Below are 23,601 nucleotides of genomic sequence, written 5' to 3' on the forward strand. Positions count from 1 at the left end.
AATTATTTTTTAAAAAGGAAAATTATTACAGTGATGGCTATGATTCAAGGAATGATCCATCGGGCTCGACATTACAAATACACAAGTTGACAGGAAGTGAAATAAATGACTGTATGTTCTTTTTTATACAATTAAATTCACATAGATCATTTAGTTTTAGCAAAATAACAAAACATCATTTGTCACATTACATTTTTTTGAAGAGTTTTGGCTACATATTTTTATTTGTATATAATGTGAAGCTTTGTTTAGATACCTCACAATATAAGAATTATAATCACATTTTCACATACTTAGGTAAAATGTAATACAAAAAAATTTTGAGACCACAATGAAATCTTATGGTAATGTTTATTTTCCAATGCAAGTTTTCTTCATTTTGCTCCAGTACTATATAAGATTTTCTTTTCCATGAATAAAAGTTTTAGAAGTGAAATTTAACATAGAATACTTGCTACACATACATCATTAGGTACTATTATTCTCACTTTAAAAACAAAAATATATCTTCTTGCGGGCATGGTGCTACATGCTTGTAATCCTAGCATCTCGGGAGGCTGAGTCAGGAGAATTAAAAATTCAAAGCCAGCCTCAGCAATTTAGTGAGGCCCAAAGCAAGTTAGTGAGACCCTGTATCAAAATAAAAAGTAAAATGGATGAGGATGTGACTCAGCAGTTAAGTGCCCGTGTATTCAATCTCTGATACACCAAAATAAAATACTATCAAATAAAAAATAAAACTAAATAAAAGTACAGCTTCTGACAGAATAAATGACTTGTCCACAGTCATAAAATTATAGAATAACAGAATAACTATGGGAAGTAGAATATACATGGTTGCAATTTCTGTTTTTTCAAACAACAAAATACAGAGGGGCAGTTAACAAAAATAATGAGTTTCAGTTGTGGAAAGTTGACCTGGAATCCCTATTCTTTGACAGTAATTGTACAATAAGAAGGAGGAATCTAATTAAGTTACAGTTAATCATAATGATAAAAGGTCACTTGAATAAGAATAGAAAGCATTCTATACTAGCTCAGAAGGACTCATCAAAATGGAAAATATTTTAGCAATTGATGCATAAATATAACTCATCCTTTACTTTTAATGAAATATTAATGTTCATTATCAAGAGATGTAATTTATAATAAAAATGTTTGTTTTTCTTCGGTGTGCTCTTCTTTCTTAACTTCTCTGTCTCTTCTACCTTCTCTGTCATTTTTAGGTTCTGTTCCTTTCTCCCATGTCACATGTCTCCTGAAGTCTTTGTCCATATCTAGAGACATTTTTCCTATTTTGATCTTCCAAGCAAAAAGTTTTGTCTTCATAGTATGACATAGAGTGATATCAGTTCCACCACTAGGGTAGGAGAAGAATTTTCCAATCATTCATGGTGAATATAACACTCCAGCCCCAGAGAATCCAAAGTTGTTTAATACTGAATTTACAGTATTTTCTGGAAGGCAAGAGTACATCAGGAAGAGATAAGACCTTTTTCAATGAAAGCAAATAAAATATTTACTGAGCACCTACCACATGCAAGGGCTAGATTTATAGGTAGGGAATAAAAATGAGAATAGGGCAGGCATTGTCTTCAGATTGGACACAGAAAACTTCAAATTATAATGAAGCTAAATAATTGTTTGAGGTGATTATAATAAAAGGTAATATAAGACTAATTTGTAAATATAGTGAAGACAAATGCAGAGTTGTAATGACATAGATGGAATTGCAGGTCTATTCTGAAAAATTTATAAGGAATTTTATCATTGGAGAACTGAAAATGCAGAATTATTGTTGGGTTAAAGTTTTAAATCATTCTGATCAATTGCATGTTATTCAAGTCAAAAACAAAATGTCCTAATAAAACTCCAAAGCACTAATGAAGATTTCCATCTGGAGAAATCAGATATCATTATCAAGAGTAGTAAGGAAAATAGTGAAGGCTAGTAATAGTTAAAGAAATAGTTATGGTTGTAGTTACCACTTACATGGAAAACCTACTGTACTTACATGCCAAAAACTTCATATAGTATTCCAGACTCAGAATGAATATTAAAGATTAAATGTGGCAGGTCATGAGTGGCAATTATAAAATTTATTTTTTTCCATAACTATGGGTTTCCATCTTTTACATTGGAATCTGGCTTAATTTAAATCTCAGAAACTTTCTGAGATGTGATTGGTATAAAAAGAGAAACTATTATTTCAGGACAAAGCAAAGTGAAAAAAGCTCTTTCTTGCACACATGTTTCCAGTTTTGCTGCTTAATTTTGGAAAGAGGTAATTCCATGTCAAAATTAGACCAAGTGAAAAATGCACACACAGTAATCTTCATCTTCATTATCTGGAGTAGTTCAAAATGCTCAAAAAATGGAACTCTTCTCAAAGAAAGGAATGCATGTTCAGGTAATTACAAATAACAGATGCATCTGGTTATCTTAATTGTTTGGGAATGTCTCAATTAGCTGAGGATGTTTTCATGATGACTTGGAGACAGTGAAAATTTTTCACAGCAGATTGAATTCAGTGGTGAGAGGAAATATAGGCAGCTCACCCTGAAGTCTATTAATGACTATAGAATCTCTTCAGAGATCCATATCTTTTGAATTTTATTTGCCTGTAAAGATAATATAATTTTTTTTTCTTTTTAATCTCTGCAGTTTCATGGTTGGTCTGAAGAGGAGGCAGAACGGTCCATCCTTTAGGTACCCAAGCTAAGGTAGGTCACATCCAGCCTCAAGACTTCCATCGTGATCACAGCTCTATCTTTTTAAAAAAATTGTTTCTCCCTGAGATTTGCTTCTCTGGCTTCCTCATCACTTTGGGTTGGCTCTTTGAGAAGCTTAGAATGATCCAGAATGACAGGTACATCTTCAATCTGTTTTAGGACTGATGGTTTAGGGACACCTTGAAAATATCCATACCATCATACTTGGTTTGGATATGTGTGACTCATTGGCCAAAGTTTCACGTACTGGAGCTGAGTCCCCAGTGTGGTGATTTGCAAGTGGTGAGTCCTAAGTGGAGCCTAGTGGGAGGTAATTAGGTCGTATGGGCTCTATCTTCATGAATGGATTGGTGGGTCATGTCTCAGGGGACTGGATTCTTTCTTTTGAGAATGGGCTGTTAGCAGCAAACCTAGAGACTCCCTATGTCACTCTTCCACAGGTGCTGCTGACTGCTCCATTCATGGTGCCACCTCCGTGATGCCATCATCCATGAGGCCCTCACTGGAGCCAAGCAGGTACTGGTGCCATGCTCTGAAACCTCTAGAACTGTGAGCTCAGTAAAGCTCTTTCCTAATAAAGCAACCAGCCCCTTGTATTTTGGAATAGCAACACAAGATGGGCATAGACAGGTATGCAGCAAGATTGTTTGTCTAGATCCGCCACCATAGAATTGCCACTGCACAGCCCTTTATGCTTCCATAGGTAAAATTCCGTATAGATCCTGTCCTTTTCCAATGTTTATTTCTTTATATTTTTTAGAAGAAACATAGTCGTCAACCACAGGAACGTACATAAGCAATTACTATGATGTCCGACTAATCCATGTGTCGTACTTCCAAACTTTTTTCCTGGGTGAAACTTCTGTGCTCTTGGCTTCTACTCAACTTTCGTGCTTTTGGCTTATTAACATAGCTTAAAAGAGAAAGCTTGGTCTGTTCCAAGGGAAATTTCCAATGAGATTGTTTAGAAACCCTTCAACACTGATTTTTTTTCAATCCTGACAAAAAACACTCTCAAGCCAGAGGAAACTTTTTATAATTCCTAGTGAAGAGGTTATGAGCCATTAGAAGTCACTAATTCTTGGCTTAATAACCACCTTTACATAGAAAACATGAGTCGGGTTAAATCCTATAGACAGAAGGAATACACACCTGGGGTTAATCTAACCAGCAAGTGGGTGCCCCATTGCCACAAACAAGTTCGGATCAATAGTATTTATCTGGCTGTCCTTGATATAGAACATGAGCTCCTCCTCTAAATCTTTCCTGCCTATAGTGATCAGCAGGGAAAACCTAATGTTCTGTAATAATTAACTGCTCCTGAAAAAGAAGTCAGTCTCTCTTAATTTTTCATTGCAGTTCCACACACACAGCATCTATACTTAGAGAGTACTTACTGCAGAGCAGGGTACAAATGGGAGAGGGTAGAGAAAGAGGGAGATGTCTGGGAAGTAAATATATGCTTAATTAGAATGCAAAGCCCCAGAGTTCTATCTTTCAACTTTTTTTCTGTAGATTCACCTTTTCCAAAGTAGAATACTCCTTGCTATTTAACAGAGATTTGCAGCATCAGAAGACTCCCTCATTAATTGGGCAAGTAATCAACAGTATTTCATTATGAAATTCTGGTTCCTTAGAAGCAAAAACATTGGTTTACTATGTCATAAATTAATACATAAAGACAGAGTTTCCAAGTGCTCAGCTATTAAGGCTTCTCTTTGTCATTAATTCTTTTAACTGATCCTTGCTTGCTCACTGTGTAGATGTTGGACAACTCATTGTTGGGTTCCAAACAAACCCTTCTGGCTTTGGCTGATAACTAACAATACCTTTTCATACATTGGCTGAAAAGTTTTTATTCTTGAATTTAATGCTTACTGTGTTAGTCAGCTTTACTGACTTGTGTTAGTTATTATTATTATTATAATAAATTACCTGAGATAATCAACTTATAAATAAAGAGGGTTATTCTGGCTTATGATTTTGAAAGTTTCAGTCCATGATCAGTTGGCCCCATTGTTTGTGTCTGTTACTATTTTAGATTCGAATCACTTTCCATGTCAGAAAAGTAATAGCATGTAGTTTGTTGGCAAGCCATTTGCATATTCAGTCAAACCCAGTTCTGCTTGCCTTGCTGTTCATCTAGTGAGATCTATAAGCTCTTTGAGGGCAGGAGTCTGCTTCATGTATTTAGCACTGTGCTTGACTAGTAGTAGGTTTTTAGGATAGGCAGAGGAGAGACACATCTGTGAGGCTGAAATCATAGATAAATTCCTCCAGCAGTGATTCTGGATGGATTCTTCAGACTTTATGGAAGTGAAAATTAAATATTACTGTTATTTGGGTAAGTGGCTGGTTTCATTAACAAAAGAAAATCAATCGAGAAAAGTTTACAATGTGAGAAATGACCTACAGATTTTGGAGACCAATATTCATGTATTACAAAATAGGAAACAAAGGTGAGACATTGTTCCAAATTCAGCCGGTGACACATTTTGTCAAGTTTAATAAGTGCAGGTAGACTGACACCACAGGCACACACACACACACACACACACACACACACACACACACACATTGGTGAAGAGAATACCAGAGATGCAAGACAAGTGACTCAGAACTCTACAAAAAAAAAATGATCCAAAGGAGAAGGAGCAGGACTCTGGCCCCACAGGACAGTTAAGAGTGTTCAGCCTTCACAGTCACAGGGCAATGGCCTCAGATATCCACCATGTGGCTTGGGAACGTTGCCTTGCCTCTATGAGCCTCCATTTCTTCACCAGAGAAGTGAAGGTAGTGATGGAATTTGTTGGATGATATTGAAACTCTAGTGACACAAGACCCTCAAAGTTGAAGAGCTATCAAACAAATGCAGACTCATTAACGCAAATACTCAAATCTTGTTCCCCAATAGTGACCTGATTTCTTTAGACATATTACACTGACAGAGTTCTTTCTCTCAAATCGTTCCAAGTCCGGGTGGTTTTCCTCTTTCTGCTGATCTGTCCTTATTTTTCAACTCTGCCACAATTAGCTCAGCTGAGTGGTCAAAGACTTATACTCAGAAGATGCCCCAAGAGGTCATATTGCAAGAGAAAACCCTGCTCTCTCCATTCACATGAGAGAGGAGGTACTGACTAAGGCACTCACCCCACTGTCTCACCAATGGAGGAAGAGCCAGGGCCAAAGGGAGGGGCCAGTTTCCCCATCATGGAACGTTCTTGCCACTGAAGTCATTGGAACTTGAGGGGTCTGTGAACTGCATCTTTTTATTTAAAGTCAGGAGCACCCTGGCCCCTCTTTGTAGGAGTGTCTGAGTTGGAGGAGCAGGGGTGGGTTGCCATGACAATATTGGAGTCTCAAGTCTGATATCTTTCACTGTTAGAGTCTTAGGTCACCAGAGTAGCTGCAACAGAGTAATCCTAGCAACCACCACCATGTTGTGTCAAGAACTGTAGCTTCTGGCCAAGCTCTATTATTGGGCCTGCTTGGGGCTAGACTTTATCTTCACTTATAATACAGTATTACAGAGATCTAGTCTCCAACAGTATGCATGTGTGTCTTCTTCTCTCTTTCTTCTCCTTCATTCCACGTATCTACTCCTGTGAGGTCAGTGAACACAAGTCATATGGATTATTCCTAACTCTACTATTTTTCTTTTTTTATTTTGTATGAGGGATTGTACCTAGAGCCACATCCTCAGCCCTTCTTATTTTTTATTTGGAACTTATGATCCTCCGGTCTTGGCTTCCCAACTTGCTGGGATTACAGGTGTGTACAACCACACCCGACACTTATTCTATTCTTGAACTATAGAACTCTTAATCTTCTGGCCTTGTACATGAATGTCAAAGCACTCAATAAATATTTGACAGTTACCACACATAAGAAAAGAAACTCAAGAAAGAGCAACAGGTTAGGTAGAGTTTTGAAAAGGGAAGCTATATGAGCACCTCTCCAGAAAAATCAAGCTGAAATTAAAGAGTTTAATTGAGTCAAAATAAACTGAATGTTGGCTGAACTTCACCGATGAGTATGAAACAGATATATGGGATTACATGTTAATTGGATAATTGGTACACTGCTGTCAGTTCAAATATACAGTTGCAGATTTAGCCAGATTGCAATAGTTCACAGCTCACTTTAAAGTTGGTTGTTTATTTTTATGTACACAATATTCCTAATCAGTGCCACTCTACATATTCCATGGAGGAGGAAGAATGGTGGGCAAAGTTAGAAAGGCCTGGAAAAAATCCAGAAGAGGACTGCTAATCGAGAAGTGTCTCAACTTTCACAGGAAAATGATGGAATCTTAGTATAAGAAGGCTTAATGCCTTGAAATCACACTGTCAAGGGTAAGAAAAAGATTCTGGTGATGACTCAATATATGGGTTGGATGTTGTTTTGAAAACAATAATATTTGCCATTGTAGATGGTTTATAGAGATGTGAGGACAAACATTTCACATTGTTATTTAATTTAGAAGGGACAGAGCTAAGGACGTTAGAGTAACAGCAAGTAGACAAGAGCATTCATTCTGTTTCCCATTCTGTCTGAGCTGCAGAGAGGGATTGGCTGTCTCTGAGTTCTTATATTCAATAACTTGACTTTACAGAACTTTTATCACAAAGTGGTATCCACTTGCCTATCTCTTTCATCTAGGCTAGTGTGGGGGAATTGCCCAGTGGAATATGGCAGGAAAGATAACATGCCACTTCAGAGGCTGAACCTCAGGATCCCTGTTCTCTGTCTTTTTCACTATCAGAACAAGTCTATTCTAGTGGGCTACAAGAAGAGAGAGCATGAGGAGCAAACCAAATTAGCTCAGGTTTCCCACCCAAGACCCCAGACATGCAAAAGAACCAGCGAAGTATGTGAAGCCACCCAACTGACCTGAAGATGATGTCAGAGGCATGAGTGAGCCTAACAGCCCAGAGCTGCCTGATAGACCCATTGCCTCGTGAGTGATACATAACTATTGTATTAAGCCAGACCAGTGCAGAATGGTGGTGATTATTGCCCCTTATTGCAACAATAGACAACTGATATGGAGACATTGGTGTCTGATGGAATTTGTCTCCCTCTGTAATATTAATGTGGCTGTGACTTCTGGTGGACTAGATGAGATATCCATAATTTGACTAGAGATAAAAATATGAATATGAGAAGATGAATACAAAGAAACACACACTTATGTTGATCTATATAATGTATACACACAGAGTGGTAGATGTGATTACATATATGTGTGCATATAACCACAGGTCTGTTGGTACAACCACATTTAAACATATATATTTACCTGTCTCTAGATCAATGAGCACAAATTGTAAACTCAGACAAGATGCTTTACACAGAGCTCCTCCACCTGAGATATTCATCTTCATATTAAGAGAAGTTACTCATTTCTGTCATCTGGGATTTATTCACAGTGTTCTCAATGGCAGATCCTGTGCACTGATGTAGCCTGGGCCAGAGCAGATTTATTCAGTAGGTTGGGTAACTAACATATCTTGCAATTTAGCCAAATACAGGTTTTATTTGCTCACCCATCTTTCCTTTCCTCTTATGGTACAGGTGGCCCTGCACAAGATTTGCTCACATCAGTGATTAGTCCCTGTATCATTTTTATAGGTCTATTTTTAAAAGGTGCTTATTTAAGTGACTGGTAACTAATCATAGTTGTACAATTGACTGAAAAGTTGACTCAGTGTAAAATCCAAATTAAATTGAAAAGAAGCCCAAACCCTCATTATAAATTATTCTTCCCAGCTCCACAAACACTCATTTTACAAACATGGAAAGCATGAAGAGACAAAGTTTGCCTTCCTGCAAAAAATATGTTCAACAATTAAAGACCAAAATTTATAGCAAAGGAAGAATGTTCCTCTTTCTTTGCAGTGACACTAATAAAAGGAAAGAAATATAAGTACTGCTTAGTGTAGGCTGGGAAATGCCTAAATTTTAAAATTAGAATAGTAGCATTTTATTTCTGGACAAGTTTGACTGTTCTTTTTACACAGAGCGTCAGACAGGCTTAGGGGGGCATGACCTCATCGCAAAGATTTGGGCTTCAAAGGCCGCTCCTCAAACCTCTTGCTGATCACCTGCCCTTCTACCACCCCAAATTAAACAGTTAAAAGTTTTGAAGCCTTCTTGCTTTACATGAAACATTTTTCTACCATCCTTCAGTCAATTACCCGGAGGCCAAAAATATCTCTTCCTCCATTCAGCTCATGGCACCTCCACTGCGAAGTGCTCTAAATCCATTAGCGTGGCCCTCTATGCATGCTACATCATCAGAGGAACAAAGCCGTGATGATGTAGAAGAACCCATGTCCATGTATATCGCCAGAGTTCTAGCCTCTTGATCAGCCGGCGGGTTTCATAAACATTCCAGATGGCTTGCTCTGCCTGAAGGAAGAATGGATAATCACACTGCACTCCCCTCTACACAATAATAAAATAAGGCCATGAAGCAAGAAGCCTGAGCCTGAGAAAAACACTGAGAGGACTGCTTAGAACAATAGAACCAAGTGATTGGGAGGCACGTCAGTGCCCTCACCCTTTATGAGGGAAGGTGGCCTGCTTTCCCAGGAAGCATGCAAAACCAATTGTATTATGCAACAGCTCTGCTGAAAAATAAAGCCCAAACAACAGCAGCAACCACAACAAAAACTGTGCCTAAATAATTTCTTTTAGAAGAACTGGGTGAAAAGGGAATTTAAATTAAAGCTCTGAAATAAAATGACCTTTGCCAGCCAGAATTCTGAGCTATGTATACATAGCTAGAGATACACTTAAAGTTTGTATAGCCAGAAAGGAAGGGTCTGATGAGGCTTATATTCATTCCGAGGAATACTGAGTGGCACTCCATGGAGTAGATGGAGGTATATAGTCGGGACGGTGTTATCTAGAGGTTTTCTTGAAGAAACTGAGGTGACTGCCACCCACACCCAACTCTGAGAGCCATCCTTACAGCATTTGTCTCCTTTCTCTTTCCAACTGCTTTGAATTCCCACCCCACCCCCCAGCCCCACCGCGCGCACCTTTGCTCCTTGGACAGTATCCTTTGCTCTGTGGATAGTCGCCCCGTTTGTTTTAGTAAACATTCTCCTGATTGAAGACTTATATCCCCTCTCAAAGTATTTGATTTTCTTGCTGTATGATTAGAGCATGTCAGATTTGTAACTTAAAATCTGCTCAATATTTATCAGAAAACAGTCTGTGCAGAGCACAGAGGATTTTCAAGGAAGTACAAGTATTCTATAAAATATTGCAATGTAGGATACATGTCATTCTAAATTTAACCAAATCCATAGAAATGCAACATCAAGAGTTGCATATTCTCTAAGTGATAGCTACATGTGGATGTAGGTTCACTGAGTGTAACAAATGTACCCCTCTGCTGGGGGAGGCTGACCTAGGGGAGGCTGACCTAGGGGAGGCTATGTGAGGACAAAGGATGTATAGGAAATAGCTGCACCTTCTACTTGATTTTTCTGTTAACTTAAGACTGCTGTACAAATAAAGTCTACATTTAAGAAAGAAAGAATAAAAAGGAAGGAAGGAAGGAAGGAAAGAAAGAAGGAAGGAAGGAAGAAAGAAAAAAGAAAGAAAGAAAGAAAGAAAGAAAGAAAGAAAGAAAGAAAGAGAGAAAGAAAGGGCTATGTGTCCTTATCCATTTATTGGTAACCAATTAGAGTGTACACCTGAAAGTCTGAGCAAACATACTTGATGTACAAGTTCAAATCAACCCATGCTCCAAATGGAACTACAAGTTCCGACCAACTGGATCTGCTGCATATTGCAGTACACCAGGATCCCTTACATGTAAGCCAAGTCAAAAGGTTACTGTCCTGAGGAATAGCACCTGCACAGAGAGGTCCCATGGTGCCAACTCCATCTCTGGATATGCTGCTTATTCTGAGTTGTTGGTTGTAATGATGATAGGAAGAGAGATGAGACAATGCAGGCTTGGAATGATATTGCCATCTGAAGAGGCGTGAACCTACAAGGTGAATCTCTCAGGTTGATCCATGTGATTGTATCTAATCATTGTGAAAAATTAGTCTTTCCAACTGAGCTTGATATTTGGCCTCTTCTCCACTCTCCATGATGTCAACTTGTTTTATGATGTTAATAAGTTAAGAATTCAATAAGCCAAACAATTCTCTGTCTTCAATAAATTATTTAATACACCAAAATGAAAAAAGCTAGCAATAAGAGCATGGGAACATACAATATATAAATAGAATTGTGTTATATAATCAACTCAGTACTCTAGTTTGCTTTTATATATGTATATATGTATGTGTGTGTATATAGTTTGAATCAAGTTTAAATTAGTAAATTTTAAAAAAGTTCTTCTGGACTAAGTACAGATAAGAGGCAAAATTATTTTGAAAAAGAATAATAATACTGGTGAACAAAGATCAAATTATACTGTTCTTGTATGCCTGTACAAACATGTAACAATATACCCCACCATCATGTATAATTAAAATGCACCAATTAAAAATTAAAGGAAGAATATTAAAAGATATTCTAAAACTATAATAATGAAAACAGTGTGTTACTGGATTTGTGAAAAGAGAAAGAAAACAGGTTTCCTGTCAACATTTTAGCATTTTTCTTTTAAAACTTATGGATGCTCTAAGATCAGTCATAGGGGTTCAAAAACCAGCTTAGGCATGAAAGAGACCCAAAGAAATAACACAAAATACAGAAAAAAAACATAAGAAAAACAAAGATAATATAGATATTAGAGGAAAATACAAAAACAGCTATGATTAACATCCTCTGAGACATAGGAGAAGATACTGAATCTATGAAATAATAAACTGCTAGAAGAACAAACATCCTAAGAAGAAAGTACTGTTGGAGACTGAAATATGTTAGCTGAAATTTATTAAAAAATCAGAAAAAGTGGAGAAAAAAATAAACTGCTTAGAAGAAATTAAATGCAGGAAGAAGGTTAAGACATGGGGGGAAAAGGTAGAAAAATCTGGAAGCTCAGTAACCACGTGATAGTACTCTCAAAGAGAAAAGAAATGTTGAAGAGAAAATATTTCCAGACTGAGGATAGCGATGCATCACATAGTATGCAAAATTTTAGTAATAAGAACACCATCACACAAGGGTCTATCTTCAATGATGTTATTGATCCATAAAGATAAATAGAAAAATCCTAAATGTTTCCAGAAAGAATAATGGATGGCATAATAAGATCAGGAATTAGAGTGACACGGTCCTCTTAAAAGCAAATCTGGAAGCTGGAAAATCAGAAAAAAATAATATTTAAAAGAAAAGAAAAACCAGATTTCATGCCTATAATTCTATATTCCAAAAGAGCTATGGTGGTAAAATAAAGGCATTTCCAGTCACCTGGAAGGCCACCCTTCCCAACTACAAGCTTGCAAGCACAGGCATGCATGCATGCGTGCACACACACACCACACCCAAATCATAAACATCCTTTATGGGATGTATTTCATTAAATCAAAGAAATAAATCAAAACAAAAGGAGCATATGCAATATAGGAAAGAAGGGATTCAAAGCAAGAGGAAAACATAAGATGACAGTGAGGTTCAGCACATCCATAAAACAAAGGTCCAGGCTGGAACTGGGGAACCCACCTTCTGCCTAACATGCAGGAATATGACAGGCATGAGACAACTCCAGCTCAGAATAACTAGAGTTTATGAAGGAAAAACCGATTTAAATACATCAGAGAACTGCAAATACAGAGACCAGGACTTGGGGAACCAATATTCCAAAAAGAAGGGAATCACTGTGAGAGGAACCCAGATATTCTGCACATATGCAGGTAGTTGATTCTAGGTGGGAGACTGCAAGGTCTGCCTGAGACGGGGACTAGATGACAGAGAACCAGTTTAGACTTTGGCAATTTTACAACAATATGAAGACAAAAGTTGAAAGTCAAGGCTGTCAAAGTATTCAGGACTTCAGTGGTCAGATCCCATAAATATAAGAAGGTTGAGAAAAGAGAGCTCCAGCTTGATCCCAGATTCACTATTAAGGTTATTATTCAGCTATTCATAAATTGCTTTAGTCAGTAGACTAAGGAGCCAAATAGAAAATAGCTTAAAGGAAGAATGGAGATTTCAGTAGTCACTCTATTATGGTGAGACTAAAATCATATTCAGATATTGAGGAGCCAGGCTAGGGAGTATCTGCCACCATTTATAAAAGGTTCTCCAGAGAAACAGAAATATGTATATGAAGAGATTTGTAGCAGAAATTTACTCATGTGATCAAGGAGCCATGTAGCTCCCATGCTCTGCTCTATGTAAGTTTGAGAACCAGGGAATGCCAATGTTATGCTACCTGTCTGGGTCTGAAGGCCTGAAAACCAGTCATCAAGTCCTAGCTTTAGGGCATGAGAGAACTGGTGTCCTAGCTATCACCCGCAGTAAGATTGAATTCACCGTTATCTGGCCTTTTGTTGTATTCAGCCCTCCAATGGATTGGATGGACCATCTGTTTAATCAGTTTACTGATTCAAATTTTAATCTTATCTGGAAACACCCTCACATATACACCCAGAATAATGTTTAACCAAATACCTGGGTACTCTGTGTTCCAGTTAAGTTGACATAAAATAAACCAATACAAGCTTTTTCCCACAGACCTTCCCAGAAGGCAAGGGAATTGTACGTCCACTGTAAGATCAATGAGGTAAATCCCCACTGAGGTGCATGGGCCATTGTCCTAATGCAAAGCACCCTCTTGTGGAAGACTGATACTGGGGGAGACCAGCCCAATGCGCTGCACAACCTTGGTCTGCAGATGCTCTCAAAAGCTCAAGATGAGGCAGGGGAGTAGTGAGAAGTCAGAGAGGCACATGGGGCTTTCACAGATTGCACCATTTTTTTTGTTTTGTTTTGTTTATGGTACTGGAGATTGAACTCTGGGGCACTGGACCACTGAGTCGCATTCCCAGCCCTATTTTGTATTTTATTTAGAGACAGGGTCTCTCTGAGTTCTTAGTGCCTTGCTTTTGCTGAGGCTGGCTTTGAACTCCTGATCTTCCTGCCTCAGCCTCCCAAGCTGCTGGGATTACAGGTGTGCGCCAACCTGCCCCACTCACTGTGTTGGTTTCTGAAGAAGGAGGGCAGATAGACAAAACTTGATCTCCTAAAGACCAGAAAAAAATGGAGTGGAGGGAATGGAAAGCAGAGAAAACTCAAAAATCTGAAGTGATGACATCCAAAAGTAAAAGAGAAAACGCCCATGAAATGAGAAGCTGGGAGCCCAGTTATAAAGCATAATCAGATCTCCACAGTCTTACAGGTACCTAGATTTCAAGCCCTGTTGGGGGAAATAGCCTTTTTCTTCCCCCAAGTCATGAGGAATCACTAATGCACTGCATCTAACTAAGATTGTAAGAAAACCAGATCCAGATGAACTAAAGTGGGTGTAACCTTCTATACTAGTGGCCTCAGAGAAAAAGAGGGGTGTCTTTCTTTGAGGGCAAATACTATTCTTTTCCATCTCCATTATTCTGCTATACAAAAGGTTTTACAGTATGATCAATACTTAAGAAACCCATGAGGAAGCTGGGCTCAGTGGCTGGAATCCCTGCAGGGCAGGAGGCTGAGGCAGGAGGATCACAAGATTGAAGCCAAACTCAAGAATTTAGCAAGCCCCTAAACAGCTGTATCAAAATAAAATACAAAATAAAAAGGGTTGGGGATGTGGCTCAGAGGTTAAGCTCCCCTGGGTTCAATCCTGGTACTTAAGAAAACAAAACAAAAAATAAGAGGAGGAAGAGGAGGAGGAGGAAGAGGAGGTGGAGGAAGAGGAGGAGGAAGAGGAGGTGGAGGAAGAGGAGGAGGAGGAGGAGGAGGAGGAGGAGGAGGAGGAGGAGGAGGAGGAAAAGAAAAAAGAAAGAAAACCCCATGAAGAAACTTAGTCATAAGACTCTGGTCATTACAATCAAACTTACAAGTTGGAGCAGTTTGGAAACAGCCTTTGAAATAGTGATGTTAAATAAGTGAAAGGATTCAGTACAAAAAGTGAATAACTATTTAAACAGATGAGGCATCTTTAGCATAAAAGTCGAAACTACAAAACAAACCAAACTGAAATTCTAGAAATAACAAAATCCACATGTGATATTGTAAATTCATTTCATAAGTAACTGAAGTCTAGCCAGATCAGAGCGTACATAACAGGACATGTAAAATAAAATATCAGTCAACTTGAAGACAGGCTGCTAGAAATTATACAAAAGGATGAAACTGATTGAAAAGAGCATCTCAGATGTGTGGGACAATATCAATCAGTCAAATATACATGTACCTGGAGCTCCAGAAATAGAACAGGACAGAAGACATATCTACAGAGGAAACAGCACTGAATTTTTACAAAACTGATGAGAAACAATCTTCAGAACCAAGAATGGTAAGTCCTCTGATAATATTCATCTGATTTATAGCCTGACACCATAGCAGTTGGTTCAACACTTAGCTTCATTCCAACAAGCTGACAACCAGAATCAAGAATCACTGTCTCCTTCCTCCCTCTGATCGCTCAATAGTGCTTCAAATGTTATGAACCCAACTGGAAACACAAACATGAGAGTCTTTGATGTTTCCCACATCAATCAGCTTCTGAGAGCAAAAGGGAAGGTGAAAAGGAATGGGGAGGGGACCTAAGAGGCAAATGGCAGGTAGAAATACATAGAAAACTCAACAAATAAAAATGAGGCCTAATTATCAATTGAGGGGCTTACATAAGAAGGAAAGTCATAAGTAATTCTTTACCAGACACCATGACTGTGAATAATGACATTACATCAATACTAAATATTGAGGTAACTTAAGAATTGGAATGGGTGTGCTTGGTAGGGTGGAGGTAGTAGTCTAAAAACACTAGATTCTCACTTTGCATTTTGGGAATTCAATAGATTCTCTCAAAAACTAAATGAAAATAAATAAGTAGGCAAGGATGTTATTCAGAAAAATGAGGATTGAAAAGCAGAAAGAACATCGAGTTTATCATATACTGTTGAATGAAGGAATGAAGGAAATCAGTTTGTGACTTTACCAAAATCAAGCAGCCTAGTTCAAAAGACAGATCAAGATACTCTGCATCCTACATTTATTCAGAAATATAATAGCAAGTATGATGACAACTATTAAGTTTTCTCATTTGTATGATAAATAAATAGCTAAACAATATGGCAAAATTGTAAAGGATCATTGAAAACGGATGAATATGAGAATAAAACTTAAGAATCATAAGGGCTTCATCAGTATGACTGATTAAAAGAAATATTTGCTATATCATCTATAAAGGTCTATCATCTGTATAAAAAGGCTTGTATAGAAATTCAGATAATTCCAGAATAAAAATATAAAAAATAAACATTGGCAAAACTGCACATTAATTAGAATAAAAAGGAATGCTATGTAATGAAAAAAGAAACAAGTAAAACTAAATAATAATCATAACCTGCTGTGTGTACCAAAATATACCCCCCTCTCTCTCTATCTCTCTGTATGTATATGTATGTATACACACACACACACATATATATATATGTGTGTGTGTGTGTGTGTATTTTAACAAGAAGATATTTATCCACCCACAAAGTGCAAGATTATAATAGAACTCAGATTTTAATTGACCACAGTGACAACAAAAGCTTTAATAATATTATCCAGTCATTTAAAACGATGTCATGTAACTTTATTTATTGGCATAGAACTATGTTCAAGATCTATGGTAACATAAAACAAGCAAGATTATAGAATAAGTTATATTCACGGTTAAGAATCAAAACCAATAAATATATATAACGGGTAATATGAGAAATTGTTGCATAAGAATTAAAGGAAAGTACAAGAGCATACTGTCCAGTGTCTCTATCAGTCCTGTCATGTTAGAAAGACAAACTTCACAGACTGACAAGACTGTTAGTATTTGCAAGATTTTTTGTCACTTAAATTATATACAATTAGGTTATATGCAATTAGGTTTCTTGGTCTGGAGAACTAAAAACTGTTTTCAGAGATTTATTCCTTGAGGCAGTCAGAAAATCTGGGTATTTTTTTTTTTTAATCTCCGGGAATTGAGGGTAATCTTTTCAAGATCTACTAGCAAACTCTTCGGGATGTTTGCTTCTGTGTGTTTCTGTACAGGTATTTGCATGACAGGATTGCAGAGCCGAGTTTGGCTGCAGGGTAATTGATGACTCTAAGTACAGATTCCTATTTACTTTGTTCATTGGCTAAACACTCCATATTGAACAAATCTGTTCCTCGAAAGCAGGAATGAGAGTTCATACATTCTTGGGTTCTGTAGAAAATGCGTTATGGTGTTAATAGGGCAACTGAGAGGAAGAGTGAATGAGCCAACTCTTATCGGAGCCTACAAACTCCTGATATTATATTTGACACATCCAAGAAAATGCTTTCAAAATCGAGATATGTGTGAACTGTTTGATTCTGGGAATCTAAATTCTCTCTGTGTACTTTGCAAGTCGAATCCAAAGAGGTCCTTTGAAATCTTAAAATTCGTCTGTTTCGTGTGGAATTTGGTTGGGGAATATCAGTGGGACAACAAAACCAGAAGATGCTGGAGGAGGGGTGGGCGGTGACAGCAGTCGGTGCCTCTGGGGCAGGTTGGGGAAAGCAAAATAGGGAAACTGGGGGTGGGTAGGAGAAAGGATTTTAGAAATTCTCAATACTCTTAATGGAAGACTTCATAGTTTATCTTTACTGTTTTCTCGCATGGTATCTGAACCTTTACTGCCATACTAAAAAGAATTTCAAAAAACAGAAACTGTGTGGTGGTTCATGAGTAGCCCCATTCCTTACATGACTACTAATAAATTGAGAAGGAATTGAAAGTATGCTACTTATTCAAAAAAGTTGTTATGAAACCCCAGGCAATTTCAATCATATCTTTCCAAAATTAGTAAGATTTTCCTTTGTGTCTCTTTTGACCAGTAGTTAAGTCCCCAAATTGATTGTTAGTCATCAAAAGGCAGTTAAAATCCGATAACAACATTAAAAATTCTCTCCAAACAAAGAGAAAAGGTGAGTAAAGCTATTGAGATGAAGAGATCTGACTTGAGGCAGCCCAGGAGTATGAATACTCTGTTTGAGGTCAGGGAAGTCACTGTTTTAATTTATTAAGAGTTCTTCTCTCAGTTGTCTCTTGCCTGCTCGTGGAATGAAGTGACTTATGTGGGTTATTCCTGTTATGGCTTATTTTTATAGACCCAAGTACACAAAATTTCTGCCTACTATATCTTTTAAGGTTTTAAAACTTATACCCAGTGGGGGCATCCTGTTGCTGGCAATGCCTGAAGATAAAGTAATAGCAAGCTGGGTGGAGAAGCAATCTGCAGTGGAAGCCAGAATATCTGGGCATTCACCAGAGCATTCAACTTCCTCCAGAGTCACCATTGCATGAGGTCTGGATCCTCACATAAGAGTGAAAAAGAAGACTTCTGAAACAACAAGGCTGTTTGCAGAGGACCAGAAGGGTACCTGTTCACGGAATATTGGCCCTCAAAGTGAAGGTCAGAAAGAATCAAGATGGGGTATTTCCAGAAGGACAAATGGAGCCTTAAATGTAGTCTGGTTTTGAAAGTTGCAAGGTTGAACCAATTACAGTAAGATGACAAATTAGGTTAACCTGATTACAAGAGTCTATCAAATTATCTTCTAGGAGCCCAGAATAAGAAAGACGTTCCACCAACAACTCCCAGTGACATGTTGGGCTGCTTGTTGGACTGATTCAGAAACCTTGTTGGAAAGAAGCTTCTGGATGGTTTTGCTTGTTCTGGGGGACTCTCATTAGTCTCTGACAAGGTTGAATATTGTTCATACGACATGAGTCTTCTTTTCCCTGTGATATTTCAGTCTGTGGGGATTTGTGCCTGAAATCTCTTTGAACCTTTAGCAGCTCTGGCAACTATAGGATGCCTAAAAAAGAAAACTGCACTGGATCTCAGAAGAAATAACACTCAATGGGGGAAGGCACACAGGTATGTGTCAGAATCCTAGGGAATCACAGAGATAGAGAGGCATGGGGCTAAAAAGGTTAAGTTCAGGTGAGAGGGCAAGTTCACCGTGCTGCCCCATGTGTGAGAGGCTGGTTGCCAACCATCAGAGGGTCCTCCTAACAGTGACCATTATGGTCAAGCATGTTGTGAAGAGCCAACCTCACTCTAAGAATATAAATCTTGAAATTCTTTTGTTTCTTTTTATCCCAGTTTGCATTTAGATAACTTTATTTTCTCCTTCAAAAACCCCACCATAATAGGACAACAGAAAAAATAAATTAATAAGAAGAGAAGGAAAAAAAAACACCTTTCCAATGCAATTACTTCAGAAATTCTTTTCTTATGGTGGCCTAAGATTTTATTTCTATTTTTTTTTTAGTTTTTGTTTAATTAGGTTTTAAATCTTCCCTTTCTTCATTACTTTTTTTTGGTATTAACACCTAAATATACTTCTATTTGGAGCACAAACATACAGTGATAACAATTAGCAGAATAATTATACTCTTTCTGTCAGTGTAACCTCATGGCACAGAAAGTATTACAAATCCATTTTAAAACATATTAAATATTCATATTAATGAGGATAATAGAGAACAAGTACCAGCAAACTAAATATCGTTAATGATTTTGAGCTATTAAATTCATTACCATTTTCGTTCATAATAAAGTGGTTACTTGCTAATTAGATCTTTTTTAACTCATCATTATTGAATTCATTACATTGTGTGCAGTTCACCCTTGGAGGTCTGTGGGTGTATGCACACAATTAAAATCGTTTTAATACCATATTAAGGAGATATGGAGAGTTCTTATGGCTTTTCTAATGGTGGTTCCATATACTTTCCTTATGTACTTTTTCATGGCAGGATATGCCTCGCAGCTTCATGGCTGTCACCGTCTTTTCTCCAACACATAATACAGAAACAGCCTGAATTCATTAAGGTTATTACCTGCAGTATTTAGAAGAAAAGTGCATCCCCCTTGTTTCATTATAAGAATTAGACATGTACAAAAATACACTACCATAACTAGGCAACAATATAAAGTAGTTTTAGTACAGCCATCAGGAGTTACCTACCACTCTAAAGTCCAGTGAAAACTAATATTGACCTATGGGAGAATTAGAGCTTCAGACTTTGAAGATTTATTTTTCTACATGAAGATGATAATGCTGCTTTGTTGCCCAGACCACTGTCCTTGATCAGTCTGGTGTGTGTATTTACATTTAGATAAACACACACACATATACACATACATTACACATGCATTTGTGTGCATGCACATGATATACACACATGCATCTCCTATGGGCATGCACATATGTGCACAAACCCACAAATACTTGCACACACTGACATGCTACTTTCTTAGATATAATCATGTTGACCTAGCTGCCTGTGTTCTTTTTCCTTGTGATCACCCATGTACATTTTGTCATGACTTCTAGTATTAGGAAGGCAAGTATGAATAAGGAATCAGTTTTTTTGTCTATATGGGTCTTTGATGCTACAATCTATAGATAGGATTATCTTCTGTAGCGCTTAATTCAATCTTAAAAGTTCAGATGGAAGAATGATGTTCATTGGAAAACAATGAAGCTCAGTGTATGTGTGCATGTGTATGCACACACACATGCACATTCACAACCCTGATGAGCAAGGAGTAGTGATGTGTTTGGTTTTAGTGTGAGTAACAGATTGGGCATTGGCAAGGTGGTGACATACACACTTTGAGACGTTGATCAGCCAATGGATAGAGATGGGAGAGAGCTCATTGTGGTAGCTTGTCTCTAAGATAACCTCCCTCAACTCCTCCCTTCCCTATGCTATACTCCAGGCTCCCTGAGAAGTGGAATCTACTTCTCCCCTCCTCTTCAATAGAGGGGCATTTATCACTTGATTACGTAACTGAACACAGTGAAATGATATTCCAGGATTCCAAGTCTAGATCCTAGGAAGCTGCACAGTTTCCCCTTAGGCTTCTTGTAACTCCTATTCTAGGAGATGCCAGCCTCCATTCAAGAAATGGGAAGACATTGAGACTACAGTAATCTATAATAAAGTCCAGTTCCTCCATTTGGAAAGTCTGCACTGGAAGAGTAGTGACAAATTGGCCAAATCCTGTTCCAGTCACATTAGCACTGGTGCCGAGGAAACAGCCTTCAGATTACTCTGGTTGCAGCTGTTGTTCCACTAAAACCACATGAGGGGCCCCATGTGACAACCCAAGGTAGTCTGTCAGCCCCCACATCTGTGAGATAACAATAGTTGTTGTTTTAAGTTGCAGAAACAATAGACAACATAGCGATTGTTAAGACTTTGCACGTTGTGTAGATCTGGACTTTGGACAACTTATTCTTGCACATTTCCAAATCTTCATTTTCTTTTCTTGTAAATTCATACAACAGCAATTTGCAAAGCCACAGGAATCACGGGACTCCAGTTCAATACCATTGAAATATAACACCATGTGCTCACACCCCACAGCATTTCATTCTCTGAGAAGGGTGCCTTCTGAGGTTATGGAACACGGCAGACCTATGGTGCCTGATGTTTTTACAGAGATGTGCTGTCCTTACAACTCACATGTCCTTTCATGACAGGTTCTGGTAGAACTTGGGAAAAACAACAGAAGGTCAAAGTGGACCAGGGATTTTCTCAGATCACACAGCTGGTAAGTTTAAAGCCCAGACATGGACTGAGCATTTTTCACTCTTGGGTCCTGAGTACCTGCATGGAAGGAGAGTTAATAGTTTCGTGTGAGCCTTAGAGTTGAATCACCTTCCTCTCCCACCTCCACTACTCAAAAATGGCTGAGCAACCTACCATGGCCACTGACTCCTTTTTGCTTACTAATTCCTTATTATTTATATAGCATGTAAAGACTTCATTAAATTCAGTGAGATTAAAAATGTCAAAATAAAATGTAAACCTCAAAGCATCAAACAAAGATTTTGAATGGTCATACTATTCCTTCTTGTTCATATCGTTTTACCAGAAAAAATATTTAATCTTATTTTTAAAAGTAGAGTCTAAATGATGAGATGAATAAGAGAGAGAGACAGAGATAGACAGAGAGAGAGAGAGAGAGAGAGAGAGAGAGAGAGAGAGAGAGAGAAGGAATAAGCAGGGACAATTCTATATGGAAGCAGAAGAAATTAAATGTCCCCGTCTGCCAGGGATTGGAACCCAGGGGTGCTTAACCATTGAACCACATCCGTAACCCTTATTTTTTTTTTTTTTTGAAACGGGGTCTCACTAAGTTGTTCAGGGCCTTGCTAAGTTACTAGAGCTGACCTTGAACTTATGATCCTCCTGCATGAGCCCCCCAAGCTGCTGGGATTACAGGCATGGCCCTCTGTGCCTGCCTAGACAGGTCACTTTTAAAGAGAGCAAAAATCATTCAAGTAGGTTAATGGGAAAAGAGAAGAAAGAAAATTCAGGAACATGGAGCAGTCCTGGAAGGAATGTCTCAGAGGAAGCATTACTGTAGGATTTCTGAATACATGCTTAGTTCCAAAAGGCCACTGGGCACTGAGAAAAGTCATCAAGGAAGACTGCTTCAAAAGAAAGGCACACAGCATATAGGTCATGATACTTAGCACTGAATAACTAGAGTCCACTATCATAGATCCTTCTTTATTTCTCCCTGTCCTTCTGTCCTGTTCTCTTCCACCTCCAGAAGCCCTTAATCTTTTCTACAAGCCACCATCCCTCTACTCATGTGTCTTCACATTGGGTTTCAGTGAGAAAACATGTGATCAAGGCATTACTTAAGTTGAAGTCTTGTGTGGGAGCTAAACATACATATGCAAGAGCATGCACACATGCAAACACACACATGGCCACCCCTACTAACAATACTCAGACTAAAATGAGTGACAATTTTGTCTTGTGTTTTCATTTTTCAGAGTGGATACTGTGTCCCTTTTGTTGATTAGTTTACTTATTAAACAACTTTTTTTCTAGGACAATAAAACATGCTATATCTCATTTCAATGATATAACAATTCATAAAAATCCCTCGTGAGAGGAAAGTGTAAGTTCTCTGTTTTGTAGAACTAATAAATAAAAATATATACTCTCATAAGTAAAAATGGAGAGTTAAAAGTTGAAGCCATGAATAACTTATTTTCCCTATTTTTTTTCTCTTAAAGAATTGAAGGACAGAAAATATGAAAGTAAAGAAAGACAGATTTTGCAAATCAATATACTGAAAGAATGTAGGTCAGGTTGCTAGTGTTCTGAACGTGCTAAATGTCTCTCACAATTGCTTTTTAAAGGATCTGGGGCAGGAGTTCTGTCCCTCTGTGCCTGCCCTGATAAAAGGTTATCAACTCTGAATCAAGATGGCTGACTGAACAAATGACTTTCTTCTCCTGCCTCCTCAAATCCCATCAAAATGACACCAGAAATATAAGACTAAATCTATATTAATTGTAGGAAGTCAGCCAGGGTCCTAGATGAGTGATCAGTTAGGAAATCTGGAAGATATTTACAGATGGAAACTGATAGACCACAAAAAGACTCCTAAATACAGGAAACAGCCCCCATGGACAAAAGAAAGAACCTCTTAGAAGGATTCCCACCCCCCCCCCCAGTTTTATTCCCAATGAACTTTGGGATTAGAGACAGTTGAGTCTAGAAGAAGGAGCAAGCTTTATTATAGGGCAAACAGCTACTCTCAGAGCATCTGACCTCAGCTTTTGTCCCCAGCTTGAGTATCATCTTTTATGGCTGAATTCCTTTATGGGAAAAGGGTTGTCTGCAGGAGCCTCAGCTCTGTGAATTAATGGGCACTGATCTTAATGAGATGAAGACTTT

This window comes from Urocitellus parryii, unplaced genomic scaffold (assembly GCF_045843805.1).
Source record: "Urocitellus parryii isolate mUroPar1 unplaced genomic scaffold, mUroPar1.hap1 Scaffold_37, whole genome shotgun sequence".
NCBI classification, from domain to species: domain Eukaryota; kingdom Metazoa; phylum Chordata; class Mammalia; order Rodentia; family Sciuridae; genus Urocitellus; species Urocitellus parryii.